Source organism: Dysidea avara, chromosome 4, assembly GCF_963678975.1.
Source record: "Dysidea avara chromosome 4, odDysAvar1.4, whole genome shotgun sequence".
In the NCBI taxonomy this organism is placed as follows: Eukaryota; Metazoa; Porifera; class Demospongiae; order Dictyoceratida; family Dysideidae; genus Dysidea; species Dysidea avara.
Window position 1 is genome coordinate 47,040,314 of NC_089275.1, and position 13,578 is coordinate 47,053,891.

Genomic DNA, 13,578 nt, shown 5'->3' on the forward strand with positions numbered 1-13,578 from the left:
GCACAGAAAATTGTATTTAACTCCCTGAGGCATTAATTAAAGGTCTTGTACCAAAACAAAGGTCTTGTTGAACAAAACAATTTGTTTGTCAATAAGTGATTTTCATTATCAATTTTATTGGCCATAATTGTTTTTTGAATATACTTGCTCTTGGGATATAAATGTGACCGGATCTGCAAAAAGGGGTTTATAGCCTTTCCAATTGCATGTACTTGGCAATTCATAACTTGACTTGTGAGTACGATACCAGCCTGAAATTTGGTCACTTTACATTCCTAACATAGCACTATTCCTGGATGTAATTTTAAGACAATTAAAGACAGAAATGATCAATTTTCTGTACAAAAATGATCATAATGGTGACAAAAGGTCAAATCTGTGACAACACTGTATCTTTAAGGGTGCTCTGTACAATTTGCGTAGTCTGCACAGCTAGCTGTTATGTGGCTTGTGCTAACGAGATTGTTATGGTTACCAGTAATTACCCAATTTGTCTGTGGCTTGGTAGCAGCTGTTAGCTTAGTTTTAGCGCGTAATTCAATATGCCACAGCCAAAGAAACAGTGTAGTTCGTGGCCAAATAACTTGCCACACGTGAATAAGCCAAAGCCATATAACAACAGTGGTAAGTAATACACCATAACAACTTGTTTGTAGGAATAACATTTTATAAATACAAATTGGAAAAAAAAATAGCTGCTGCCGGAGATGGCAACTCCATTGTTGTTGAGCATGATGGTACACCTACAAAGTAAGCAGTAATATCAATTCTACTTTCACTGACACTTACTTTGCAGCCAAATAGCTAGAACAGTCATGACAACAACACCTGTCACAGTTATGGAATCTAGCCTTGCACATGCTAACACTGATGAGTCTCTCCAAATGCTGCCACTGAGAACGAGTAGTATTCCAAGTGTAATGGTCTCCCAATGCATTCAACACTCATGGTACTGAAGAAAGTGACTTATCAGACAGGCAAAATACTACTGCACAACACAATATTACCTCATGACTTTATTAGTGATGAATTGGGGGATACCACCAGTAGTAGTTCCGTTTTAACATCTGGTGCCACTGGCAGGACAGATACAGTTGACCTAGCTGGAAGGTAAATCAGTATTGTTCTTTCAAAGTCTAATACCTTGTGTCTTCAAGTGATGATGATGCCGTCAGTGATGACGATGCTGCCACTGCTGGTGATTCACTTGACTACTCTCCTGAGAGTATAGTCACTGAAGTTCTTACTCAGTTAGAGAAAGCTGGGTGGAACTTTGATTCATTGCTACAGAACACCACAGTATTTGACATAGATAGTTCACGTACACCTACAATCCACCCAGCAGGTCACCGTGGTCCAGGTCCTTCATTGGACTTGAACTATCCCATCCTCACTTTTCTTATGAATGGACAATACTACTCTGATTACAAGAGTGTGTTTGGAATGATGGGATTTCCAGTAATGTGTGAGAGGAGGTAGATGAAGGTTGTAAGTTGGCTGGGTGGGAATATTGAGGAGCTTGCCAACTCCTCTTGCTCACAAGTTCGTCTAATGGTCTCTGTACGTGGTGATGAGCAGAAGTAGACAGCATCATTTGATGGCTTTTATCTCACTTGTGGCCACCATCCAAACAATTCTTCAGCTACACTCCATGATGTTGCGAGTGACAAAATTGCTTGGAATGCACACCAGACCAAACAAGGTTCAGGAGCAAGCTGGGCTGGGACATCTGCTGGGGCTGAAGGGGATATGCTGAGAGGTATCATGGATGAAGTGAAGGATGAAGCTAGTCCAAATTGTGATGGACCACGATACCTCTTTAGGTAACATTGTGACTGATGTTTTCCCAGAAATCAGAATAACGTATTGTGGCAACCACACTGCTAAAACATTCCACAGAGACCTAATGAAAATAAAGGCCATTCAATGTAAGGTCAGCAAAAAGTATTTGGAAGTATACAGTGGCAAGTGGAAACTGTGTATTAAGGGTACCTTGGGACTGACCAAAAGGGTCCTAATTTTCCATGCCAGTTTTACATGCTAACAAAAATTTGGGACTATTACCTAGCATTCAGTTGTCCATATTGAGTGTCCTAGTTAACAGGTTCCATGGTAGAGGTTCTTGATTTTATTATACAGTGTAACATTACTAATATATACACAAATATATGTAGTGCATACCAAAGTGTAAGGCCAGGATGACTGAACCATTCATCACCAGAGCAAAGAAGTCTCTGTGCCAGATAATGGCTTGCCCTGATGTCCTGACATTTGATGATCCACTCAAGGCATTTTCTGAGGCTCTGCTGAACTTTCACTGTCATTACTGGCTGGACCAACATTCCTCAGAGCGGTGTAAATACCATCCTAAGGGAAGAGGAACTCAACAAATGGAACTCAACAGTTGAAATCTAACTCATTTCTTTATTTTACTTCAGGAGGCAGAAAATGGTACCCCCTCCAGCACTCAGAAACTTCTGAAATATGTGGCGCAGTCAGATACCTTTTTACAGCTTCTTCAAGAGATGGCCAAGCAACCTCACTCCACATGGAAGGGTAACCACTAATAGCATTGAGGGTTTCCATGGACTTGCCTTGAAGTATCGTGGAAAGAAGGTGGATCTCCACCACTCACACTACACCTATAAGACAAATATGTAATTTGTCATAAGGTAATGTTACATACTATTTTCTTCAAAGTTCACAAAAAATTGAATTGTACATAATACTTTTCCTTCTTCCTTCAGAACCTCGGTCCCCTGTGGAAAGTGCTATGTTTATGGAAGATGGGTGTAGATGTACCTTTACCTGGAGTTGTGGCTATCTTGAAGGAGCATGTGACCTGGCAGAGACTGCACACATGCAGAGGCACACCTGAGTACCGGAAGTACAGGTTAAAATACAAGTTCATTTTACAAAGCATACATATTATACTTTATAAGAGCTCCTTGAAGACAAAGGCTAATCAGCGCCATGAAATGGAGAAGGAGAGGATGGACATCCTGCAGGCATCAGGTGTTAGTACTTCTAGTTACAAGGGTGACAGTTTATTGGATGATGAGTCCAGTGATGAGGACTATGATGGTTCCTACAACGAGAATGATGATGCGTTTTTTTCTGAGGTGGTTGCCACTGCTGTATCCAATGCCGACACTGCTGAGAATGATGACTCTACTGTATTTGATGCAGATGAATGTAACAGTGATCCCAATAACTACCTGCCACTGCTTTTCATGTTTGACTGTGAGACCACAGGACTTAGTATTTATCAAGATCATATCGTGGAACTGGCGGCACAGGTAGTGGTACCAGAAGGTGCGTCACTCGGTACCACTGAGTTCACCACTTTGTGTTATATTGCTCAACGCATCCCCAAGGTCATTGTCTGTATGTATCAACATAACGTAAGATCTCTTTCTCACGACAGTTTCAGACATATGTGGCATCTATACTAGCATACTCCACAACGAAAAACCTTTCTCTCAAGTGTTTCCACAGTTTGTACGCTGGATACGGGACTGGATACGGGACTGCGTACAGGAAGCTGAACAGCAGGGAAAATCATATCGTCCTAGTGAGATATGTTATAATAATACCATATTCATTATCATTTTGTTGCATAGTCTTGGTGGCACACAATGGGTTTGCCTTGATTTTCCAATCTTGGTGGCTGAAGTCATACGACGAGAGTTATTGCATTTTTTTAATTCCATCAACTGACAATTCGCTGACACAATTCATGATTGCAGGAGGGTGAGTTCTCAAAATAATGTTTTATTTCTTATGTAGAACATTGTTTCCTTTTCCAGCTCAGCAAATATGGCAACACAATCTTTCAGGGGTGGACTGCTCAGGGACACAAGTATTTCAAGCTGGAGAAACTTTATGCCAAGTTCTTTCCTGGGGAAACATACAATGGTAAAGCATGTGTCTCAGCAATACTCTTACATATAAATACGTTGATAGTTTCTCGTGCCATGGATGGTGTTAGAGCTACAGTAAAGCTTTTTACTTCCACTGCACTCCAGTCAATATTGTCCCAGCTAACCATACGCGGCGAAGGAGAGGTAGTCTTGTCTTGGAAGAAGACACACGCAGTATGGGTCTCTTCAAAGGAGTTCACATCAAGAATGAAGTGCATGAAGATGATGGCCATTCGCTTGAGGGAGGCGCGTCTCACATACAATAATCTTCAGTCCATCTTCAACGGCTGATAAAGAGTTTGACAAGTTCCTCAAAGCTGCTCCTCGAATAATAAAGCGATGGCGTCGTGTATTGTGGGACCGTTTCTCTGGTAAGGCAGCGGAATGAGTTCTGCCGTTCTTTCCGGATCCAAAGGCTATTACCACCACAATTTATCAAATATTCACCAACAATAATACCTTCGCTCTGCTTTTTCCTGTGTAGTCTGGCACTGCCAACCCTATTTAGGCACTTACAAGTGCCCCAAAAATAGAGTCTGGTCTGTCTAGAACCAAGGATTTGTGCCACTGTTACCGAAAACTGGTGCATCCAATCAAATCGCAGTATTTGCCAATTAAATGCATTGTGGCCGTACGACGTGAGTATATACTGGGACGAAAGTCACAAAACAAAAGTTTCGTGAGTTCTTTTTGTGTCGGGGTGAATAAACCAGGGACGATTTTCCATTTAGCATTCATGTGTAATAGACACCTTCCCTTGGAAAATAGAAATATCACCACCACGGCCTAAACATCAACTACCCATAGAAAGTAACTGATTGAAATCCCTAAAGCATCACTGTTGTGATTGGATTCTTCGCTATTTGTGATCTCTAATATGTTTGTTAAAGCGAGCCGCAGTGTAATTACGCATTCCTAAGCACAAGTCCTGAATGCTAGACAGACCAGACCCTATTTTCGGGGTGCTTGTAAGCACCTAAATAGGGTCGGCGGCACCAGACTAGCCTCGTGGTCTTTCAACCTTTATTCTGCGATCAACCGATTATTATTCCGGTCATGCAATAAAGAAACAATAGGTTGTGGTTACAATTCTAGGTCCGCACGTCTCAGTTTTACACCTCTCAACTAAAATTAGAACTTCTCCATCATTTTTAACCTCACAGGCATAAAAATTTCTGGCGAGTTACCCAAGTATTTTTGCTACAAAAGAGAGTTTGTTGTTTTTTGGATATCGGCTTCTGGTAAGGAGTAGCGTGTTGGCAAAGATAGATGAAGAATAAGGATTAAATCCAATGCCAAGGTTGAGGACAAGTATCTGATGATGGAGACTCAAGAGGAGTAATTTAGAAACGCACTTTAGTTTGTATGGCATTGATCTGTGTATGATGAAAGAACCAAATCTCTAGAGTGTAAATGGTAGGACTAGTTGTAATTTAGCCTGAAAAACTGTAATTCAGGTTTTACGGTGATTTAATCTGTGGGGTTTGGATCAAACTGTTCACTGGCAGTAGCTTATTTCCAGTAGAAAAGGTCCATGGAATCGCTAAATCCATTTATGGAATATGAAGTGAAACATGTTTCGTGGACAAATTGTACAGAGCACCCTTAAAATACATGTCACAATCAATGCTATTTATGTGAAAAGATTTTGTGGAAAAGCACACATTTTTGGTTGTACAGCTGTACTACTATAGAGTACTATTGGAACTATTACAATAACGATGAGTACATAGAAGGAGGAGGATGGAAAATTTTCAAGTTGGATTAAGGTTGAAAATAAAAAAGTAGTGAATAGTAAAAGTGTAGTGTAACAAGAGAGAGGTTGCCTATGCCTGCAGATATACTAATGGACATTTAATCCCTTTACTTCAGTCTGTAAACCATGACTGAATTAGGAATTAAATGTCCATTAATTTTGTTATATGGTATAGGCAACCTCTCTTGGTTCGCTACATTTTTGCTCTTCCCTTGTTTCAGTACTTTTTATTCTTTAATCCCTCATCAAACTTTTTCCTTCTGGTCAAATGGTACAGTAGTACCGTTTAAGTAGGGATCCCCCAAAAAATGACGTATGCCGCCAAAAATGCCACCTTCAAAAATCATCCTATAGACATCTTCACAATGAAATCACCTTTACGGCATAATATTAGTCCATCTAACATCAAATACAGCATTAAAAACAAGAAAATAGTAATAGGTGGCCAGATATAATTTTTTTAATTGCTAAAACTCAGATTTTAGACTGACTGTTAGCCTGCCTGCCTGACCACAGTTGCAAGCCTAGAGGCTAAACAAAGTAGCCCATGGCCACCATTTTACGCTACAATAACAAATTCACCAGTGGGATCCTATGAGCATATTTATGGAAATTAACTCACCACTTTCAGAAAAATGGCAGGTCATAATCGAGCAAAACTATTATTTACAGAGATTGTCCCATGAAGCACAAGAGTGAATAAATCAAAATTGCTTATGGTGGCTCTCGCAAGAGAGGTGGAGTTCCAAGATTTGTACTGAAGAAACCTAACTAGCCAAAGAATTTGTGATAGTATTCCAAGGCTGTGGAACTATCACAGTCTAAGATATAAGAGTCAAAAAATGGGCGGCTTGCACTAACGAGTATGTGAAGAAGGAGAAGGAGAATAATACGATGTTTTCAGCAAAATTTTATGTTGTGTTACTAAAATATAACAGGGATTACTTACTTAGTAGTATGCTTATATAACAAGATTGTAACTGATAATCATAGAAAGGCCTTTCAGTCATATATAGTAATGAGAGTAAAAGCCACTGAGCTATAATGCAAAAGCCAACTAGCTACATATAGCAAGTATGTAATCAAGACACTCTAATAGGACAGTCACCCTATTTGGGCTTTAGCTAATCACTCATATTTAGCTATGTAACAAGTCATCATGTACAGAGTTCACTTAAATAACAAGTCACCCTTTTATTTATTTTAGCAACAAATGTGCCACTGTGTAGAGACTTCTGCTTCGATATCTGTCTCCAGGGCTGCCCAGAGAATTTAAGGGACCTAGGGTATAGAGTTAAAGTGGGGCTCCTGTATATCTATATAATTATGTAAAGCTGAAAAGTCGTCTGTCCATCTGACCATCACACCGCTTACTCACCAAACTTGGTGCGATTCAACACAATCTGTGTTGATAATGAAGCACTCATCATCCGGCTACTCTAAGATTGTTATCACGAGTTCACGTGTGCTTCTGTTCATTCTCTACAACGTGTAGAAGGCCAAGGTGTAGAGAAAACTTGAGCAACATTCCTTTGAAAACCACAATACATACTGTTCAAATGGTAGAACACCTGATTAGCGTGTAAGAAGTGATGGGTTCGAATTCATACGTTGGCATATATTTTTCTTTCTACTCAGTACCTTTTTGTGCACACATTTTTAAAACACGACTTTTAGCTAATCATATCTTGGCATGCAAAGTACATATTGATGTGGGCCTTTAGCAAAATTAAATGCCCATCATCTGGCAACTCGAGTGTTGTTGTAGCAAATCAATATGTGCTTTTGTTCACTCTTCATAGGGCAATGAAGGCACTGGTGTATAGAAGGATCACTGAAAAGTTGAGCCACATTCCTGTCAAAACCACAGATAAACAACTTTGGCGATTTGTGCACCCCCCTTAACCCCAAGTTACTATAACCAACCTGGGTTCAATTGCCGCCTAGGTCATAACTTTTTTTTTCACTTTTGGGACTTTTTGATGCACCTTTATGTTCTATCTGTTCCATGCAAGTCTTCATCTACAAACTCTTATGCTCAGTTTTTCAGCACTGGCACTTAACTGCCTCACATCATAGGGACTCTTATAGCACTTTTGGGAAAATTGCCAACATATTTCTCCATCTGTGTGTTGGTCCAATGTGTTGTAATAGAGTAGGTAAAAACTTCTTTCACCAGTATCTACATCTTTGTTTTAAGCACATAGGTGTGCACTGACATACAAAACTGTTTTTTCAGAATTACCTGGGGGAAGGGGGGGAGCAAATCACTAAGTGTTGTTTTTTCTTAACCTCATCACAAGCTTACCAGTATTAAGCTGACACATAAATGACTATATATTATGTGCGCTATTACGCGGCATCTCCAGGGGTTGCTAGTGAATGCGCAAACACAGCATTCAACTCGCTTGTGAATCCACTGAACGAAAACATTAGAGACACACTTCTATAAACCTAGATTACTCACCTGATAGAGCGTCTTTGAATCAAAAAAGAGTGACCTGCTCTAAGTGACTTCACTATGGCAGAAGTCGCAACTCACAAGTGACAAAGAGACCAGATGACGCTACGAACCTACTGCCTACGAAGTGATATAGTGTTAAATCAGGAGCTCATCGAGTCCGTAGGACAAGGGAGCATGTAACTCCATAAACGGCGAAATTCAAACATGGCGTCGCAATTTATTAATAGTAATTTAAACAGTAACCGTATAGGGATAAACACATACCGCGCATGCTCGCTAAACCCATTACTACTGGCACAATACTGTAGTCTTCTTGCTCCAGCAGTGAGCAATGAAACTTGATTCCTTCAGTATTTAATGCAGATACTCTGTGCTGTCGCTGTGGACTGATAGCCGGCCCACTTAGCTACATCACGCGGTAAGCAAGAATGTTTCCTAGCAGTCTCCAAAACATCTTGTCACTATTTCACTCTGTTAGTTAAGCCCTTTCTTCGACATTTCCTTCCTTGCCATCTCTTTCTTTCACGAATTAATCCAGGCACTGCATATTTGTGGCATGATTATTACGTAATTCTTTACCCTACAATACAACTTTTACTATATAAGGAATATACTATGTTAAGAAATGTTAGCCATGTTTGAATTTTGCTGTTTATGTTGTGAGTATGCGGAGTTACATGCTCCCTCGTCCTACGGACTCTATGAGCTCCTGGTTAAATGTACCAAGTTTATTTTTCAAGTTGATCACACTGAATCTTTGTATGGCAGTGCAGTGGCATGCCAGTCTATTTTTTTTACTTTGTCAGTCAGTCAGGTGGATTAGTCACAAGTTTACAACTTCTGCTAGTAAGACAAGTGGGATTTTGTGCAATATGTGGCATTTGAATTTCGCCAAGTGAAGTGAGTAAACACGTCATCCTGTCACTAATTTCAGCAGGATGGCACAAGGAAACCTCTTTAAATATGTGACATCAACATGTACTCTACATAGCTACATGAGCTATGCTGGTGTTTAATGTTTGGTCCCTCTTCCTGGCATTAAAATGTTTAATGTTGAGATGGTCCAGCACATAGAGCAGGTATCAATGCTAGTATTATCATGGTTTGATTTTACTGTATGTACTTGATTGGTCATGCCAAAGTCTGAACATTCTGTATCTAGGGAAGTCTGGGGGCATGTTCCCTCCAGAATATTTTTCCATGCAATGAGATTGAATTTTAGGGGTATTTCAGGGATTCAGTTTCCCTCCCTGATACCTTCCTACTCTATGGACAGGTTGGTGTTGGTATTTTTGGAGGCCTAGAATGTGCTGTTCATGTTACTCATCGTTTCCTGTCACTTCATTGTGCTGATGACTCCCTACACAGGAAAAAGGTGACATTTCCAGACCAAAAATCAGCATGGAAATGTACAGGAAATGTCAGTGTTTAAATTAATATAACAAACCTGGAGTAAACCTGTATACCGTAAAATGTCACATGTTGTGACATTTCTTAGAACATTGGAAATTTCATGTGTCCAGACATTTCCTCTGCTAAACATTTGATTGTTGTTAGATTTCCTATACTATTCAGAAATAATGACAAGTAAAGGACACGTGGTATGTAATGAGATTTCCCAGAAATTTGACATTTGCATAAGATTTCCTAAGTCAAGGACACATGGCATGTGGTGAGATTTTCCACACTATTCAGAAATTTGACATTTACATGAGATTTATGTAAGCAAATTTTCACTCATTTTAGTCCGAGATTATCACTCCAATTGCTATCATACCTGATAAGGTCTCTGTGTAACCTGTGTTAGCTTTCCTTTTGTATTTGGAAATGCAATAATATATATATATATATATAAAGCTGTCTATCTGTCTGTCTGCTTTGCTATGCTGCTAACTCAACAACCAAAGCACGCATCGACATGGGACTTTAACGAAATTAAGTGGTCATCATCTGGCAACTCCAAGTTTGTTGTTACAAACTGCTACATGCTTCCGTTCATTCTCTATAAAGCGTTGAAGACGTTGGTGTAGAGGAAAACCTGAGCTAAATTCCTGTCAAAACCATGAATAAACAGCCAAAGGGTTAGCACATAGAACCGTTAACGTAAAGGTCTAAGGTTCGATTCCTGCCAATGACAACTTTTTTTTCTTCTCAGTGCCACCTTTTCGTGACACACTTTTTCATATGTCAGCTATTGACAATGATTACTCGACCATCTGTGCATGTATCGACATGATTCACACGTTAAATGACATTCTCACCATCTGGCTATGTCGCAAAGTTTATTGCAAGCTTCTACATGCGTTCCTTTGTCCACTACAGAACGTTGAAGGCCATGTTGTAGAAAAAACTTCAGTTACATTCCATTGCTAACCATACGATAAACAAATCAGGTGGTAAAGCACCTCCCTGAAGATGTTGTGGTTACTGCTGTGTAGCGTTTAGGTTCGAATCCTGTCTGTGACAAAACCTTTTTTTTTCGTTTTATGTACCTTTTTGGTGCATACTTTTTCTAACTCACTTTTTTTTCTCATATAAGTTCATAGCATCCAGGTATTGCTACACTGCATATGGACTGTTGAAAAGTATACAGTAGCACATTTGATAGGCATAGGGCAGACATGTGCAGGCCAATTGAGTGCATGTTCAAGTGCCTTCTCTTTGTAACTCCAATTCTTTGTGATGTGATGAAGTGTGTACCTGTGTATTAAGTTAATTTTACTGTTTGCAGTATAGCTACAAGTGCTTTAAATACTGTTGACCACATTATTACAGTGCCTGCATGATAGGATAGCACCACATAATTTGCATATGTCTTGGTAATTATTGGTTTAGCTTACATGCAATTCTGCTGTTTCGTGTTCTCATCACTTAAAACTATTAGGCTTGCATGATGGTGGAATAAGGTTCATAATATCACCATGCATGCTACGTTAGGACATGATCTTTAATGTTTCATTCCTAATTCACTGATTCATGTTATTGTCTGTTTGTTTGTTTGTTTATTGCTGTTTAAAGACCTCAGTTATTGTGGCTAATGTGAAAATATGAAATGGTCCTACACATATGGTTGTTCCTTCGTCCGATACAGCATGTTGAAGGCCATGATGTAGAGAACTTCAGCTGCATTCCATTTCTAACCACATGATAAACAATTCAGCTGGTAAAGCACCTCCCTGAAGTTGTTGCAGTTACTACTGTGTAGGGTGTGGGGCCACAGGCATAACTTTTTTTTTCATTTTGTCTATACCTATTTGGAGCATAGCTACTTCTAACTTAACTTTTTGTTTATAGTAAGTTCATAGCTTGCTCACAGCATACAGACTGTTGGAAAAGTATACAGTAGCACATTTGATAGGTATAGGGCAGGTGTGGGCAAGCCAGTTGGTTGCATGTACGTTTGTCTGTGTGTTCTATTAGAGTAAGTGCCTTCTCTTTGTAACTCCATTTCTTTGGTACCCTGTGTATTAAGTTAATTTTGTTCAAACCCCTTGCAGTATAGCTACAAGTGCTTTAAATACTGTTGACCACGTTATTACAGTGCCTGCATGATAGGATAGCACCATATCAGCATTGAAACCGGGTCAGGTCAACCAGGTCACATTTTCTCCAGGACCAGGTCATCCGGGTCCGACCCAGTTTAAAAATTATCCAGGTCTGACCTGGATTGGATCACGTGAGAAACTAAATTGTTCATTTGACGACATGGAAACTTATAAACACTAGTCGCATAGCTGTTTCATGAGCCACGCCCACTTTTCACATTACGATATGGCCAGCCACGCCCATTTATTAGTAATTGCAGTCTGTAGCATGAAACTATGTCCGTTGGCTGTCTGCAAGCTTACGTGGAGCCACGCCCACTAATCGATTATTGTAAGAGTTGTCTATAGTCAAGTCTTGCAGCAGGATAAGTACCGTATGAAGGGAAACTTTGGCACCGTTAAAATTTGGCGAATTTAGCAAATGGCCATGAATTCACCAAATTTTCCCCATTCAAATAATTTATTTTGCTGGTAAAGAAAATAGCCAACCAAGCCTCGAACTAATCAATTTTCTACTCGACCAAGGGCTACTGGGCCAGGCATCATGCAAGAGCCAAGCCTGCTTTGACTCATAGGTAGCTAGCTACTGTACACGTGGTATCCTCAAACTTCACCTCGAATTGGGCGTGACAAGCAGGAGTCCTACCATATTAAGTACGATATTCAGAGAGTGTAGACCTACTGTCTATACAGTATTATGTTTTAGTTGATAGCTGACTCCAGGCACGGAAGAGGTGTGTTCTCACTTCAGACACAGTAATTAGTAATCTAAGTAATTAAATAGGGCGTGTGCTCTGCTAACAATTCGCCAAATTTTATTTCGCCAACAGTGATATTTTACTTGATTCGCCAAATTTTTCCTCCTCCAAAGTTTCCCTCCGTACGGTACTTTTGTGAGCCACACCCACTTCAATATATCAGGGAATTGTAATACTAAGTATGCACGAAGCCACACCCAATTGCTGTCTGTAAACTCACAGTAGCTACATGGAACCAAAACCCACTAATTGATTTTAAATTGTAAACTTACCGGCTTAGTTATCACATAACTACTTGTTTACTCAACACGAATCGAACACTCAAAACATAGTCTCGCTTGTTCGAGACTACCCGAAACATAGCTCTTATCACATGCCTCGGCTTTAATTAATCCGGGTCACATCCAGGTCAAATCTGGGTCTGACCCGGATTAGTGGGTCATCCAGGCCAGCAGTAGTGATCCGGTTTCAACGCTGCACTACATAATTTGTACATGTCTTGATTATTAGTTTAGCTTACATGTAATTCTGCTGTTTATTTAACTCCATGTTCACATCACTTCAAGTATTAGGCTTGCAAGATGGTGAAATAAGTTCATGATATCACCATGCATGCTACTCAGTTTATGACATGCTTCATTTCTAAAGCACTGATTCATGTTATTGTGCACATGGTTAATGAGAAAATGTGCACGTACGTAGGGCAGGTACCATGAATATACAGGCATGGGCAGGCCAATTGTTTTGTCTGTTTGTCCCATGCACAGTAAGTGCCTTCTCTTTGTAACTCCAATTCTTTGTAATGTTAAAGCCTAAATTATAGCCAAGAAGTGTGTACCTGTGTATTATGTTAATTTTGCTCAATCCTTCAGTTGCTTGCAGTATAACTACAAGTGTTTTAAATACTATTGACCACATACAGTATTACAGTAGAGAGCACCACATAATTTGCACATGTCTTGATAATTATTGGTTTAGCTTACATGAAATTCTGCTGTTTAGTTAACCCCATGTTCACATTATTAGGCCTGCTAATGTGAAATGGTCTTGCACATAGGGCAGGTACCTATGCTACTATGTATATATATATAGTCGTGCGGCCCAAGAAGCCAGCATGCAACACCCGTGAGTA

The 13,578-nt window shown here is 39.8% G+C and overlaps 1 protein-coding gene across 2 annotated transcripts in view; it reads left to right on the plus strand.

Moving 5' to 3' along the window:
- The window catches only part of LOC136252494 (protein NLRC3-like), a 70,386-nt gene that overhangs the window by 43,984 nt on the left and 12,824 nt on the right, over nt 1–13,578 (plus strand). The window lies entirely within an intron of this gene.